Raw genomic sequence first — 2,563 nt, forward strand, 5'->3', positions numbered from 1 at the left:
TCCAGCTCCTTGAGGTGTTCCCGGAGGACAGAGAGGAGCAGAGTTCATCCGGGGAGTGCATTTTCCTTGCTTGAACAGATGAAGGATACCTTCTTCCACTTAATTTCTGATACAAGATTAAATGTATGATTCTCATCTCAAAGAAATGAAGCACAGAGCTGAATTTTTGGATCAATGGAATACCTACGTCTGTTGAAGCACTTAAAAAGGAAAACATCTACAAAATGTCCCATTAGGCTGACAAATTTATCACACCACGGAAAGTGTGCCAGCAGTTTCGAAGCCGAAAAGAGCGTTGTGTTTAAAGAGTATGAATGGATTTGAGTTCGGCAATATTTCATCTACATGAACAAGTTTAGCTATCATCACATTCTCCCCAATGTTTCCCACATTTACTTTTTTTTTTTTTTTTTTTTTTTTTTTTTTTTTTTTTTTTTTATAGAGGCATGTTTTATTTATTTGTTTGTTTGTTTGTTTTGTTTTGTTTATACATGCACTGGGTACAGTCAGAAGCGCGGGAGGGCGAGAGAATTCACCAGAGCCAGAGCGGGGAGCAGAGCAGGCAGAAGGACCGAAGTACACTGCTGAGGGGAGCAGCGGGCGGCAGGAGAGGTCTGCGCGCCATGTGGGACCCTCCTCCGGTGGCCGGGGAGCAGCCGGGGATCGAACCGGAGCCGCAGAGGCCGCGGGCAGCTTCGCAACCCAGCGCTCAACCACTGCGCCATCGGGGAGGCCCTCCCACATTTACTTTTAACTAGGCATAGGCAGGCCTTGACAGAATATGGACATCATCTTAAAAAATAAGTTGTAAAATGAATGATATTAAATGGACTTTCACAGCGTGAAGACATGGAAATATATTCTCATCTTGATGTGTGGGGCTGTACAGACATAAATGCCATTAGCATTAATGGTAATTATGTGCGTAAATCCCCATGCTCCGGGTGAGAATTTGCCCCTTAGTCTGCAAGTACGGTGAGGGCTCATTTTTGAGAACAGAAACAGCTGAGACTTATTCCCCCTCAAAGGAGAGAGATGTACAAAGTGGCTCACAGTGTAAAATCTGGTCATCCAACTTCCCCAAAATGTGCAACTTAAGCACTTTAAAACTCTTTTATCTTAGAAAAACTGGAGAAGAATGTCTCCAAGAGCGGCCTGAGGATTTGGGTAATGGATGTGACATCAGCATAGCACCCTGTCACCTGTGGTGGTGACACGCCAGCAGCGATGGGCTTTCACAACCACCTCAGTGGGTCAAGGTCGGGAACCACCGAGAATGATAGTTCTGAGTCACCCAGAAAAGCTGTTTAGCTAAAATGTAAATTTGCAGAAAGTAAGCAAATTTACTATCCTGTTCACCAAAGTCAATATATTCTAATCTTATTAAAACAGGCAGGCAGATGACAGTGCCAGGGAAAAAGCTCAAGTCTTCTCTTTTTAATTCTTAAATTCATAAGGTAGCGGGACTTGAGGGTTTGGTTAGGCTTCACCCTGCGCAGGAGGAAAATAGAAAGGTTCTCTTTGCCCCAAAGTCAGAAGACATTAGCACAGCTGTATAACTTTACAAACACTCCATCAGGGTAAGATGGGGCAAAAAGACACATGTAATTAAAATATACTAAAAAAACAAGCCATTGTGGCTTTCAATTACAATGGAACTAAGAAACAACCATATTATTTCTACAAACTATTTTCACTTAGCACAGTTCAGATGGAATTATTGCCATGACCTTTTAAAAATGTGAAAGAGTGAATCAATACCCTTTCAGAGGCAAGATTGCGGGAGCAGAATTGGCCATGCTGTAATGGCGTGTATTTCTGCATCAGAAGGCAGTTGAAACCTAATTATCGTCAATCACATACAAGGTAGCTCCACGTACTGATGAGCCGGGGCAGGCAGCAGCATGCCGGGAGGGTCTGTGCATGTGGGTCTTCGAGAGGAGGAGCACGTGTGGCAAAGGGGCCAGGGGATCTTGGAAGCCTAGGGCCAGCGGAGTGAGGCTTACAGGTGAGTTATAGGGACTGTCACTCATTTACAATAACTAACACTGGCCTGTCAGAAACAGCCACCTGTAAATGATGTATGAGTGGCTGGCAGCCTGCCATCCCCCAATAGACCTTGCAGCCAAGAATCACATTTTATTGTCGAGGTCATCGGAATGCTTACTTGGATACATGCCATATATTATTAAAAAAATAACAAACAGCCAATCAGCAACATTTCTTAAGGCTCAAGGGCAAAAGAGCCAACCTGCTTTTAGAAAATAGGAAACAAACATCCAAGCTCCATTTTGGCAGGTGATTTTTTTTAATTGCTTCTCTCTAGACATAAAGAAGCAATACTAAGAAGAGGCCTGAGGCTGGCGAGACAGTGTCAGATGGAGAATACATGTGACCATTCACTTCTCCTGAGCTTTTGCCAGCAAAACAAAAACAAACTTCTTTTCATCAACTAACTCAGTGACAACCCAACTGCAGACTATGTGTGGGTGATAAGTTCCCAGGTTATAAAAACTAAACAAACTAGTTAGCAGGACAAGGAAATAAGGACTTCAGGTTTGAT

The sequence above is a fragment of the Talpa occidentalis genome, unplaced genomic scaffold (assembly GCF_014898055.3).
Source record: "Talpa occidentalis isolate TD23 unplaced genomic scaffold, MPIMG_talOcc4v2.1, whole genome shotgun sequence".
NCBI classification, from domain to species: Eukaryota; Metazoa; Chordata; class Mammalia; order Eulipotyphla; family Talpidae; genus Talpa; species Talpa occidentalis.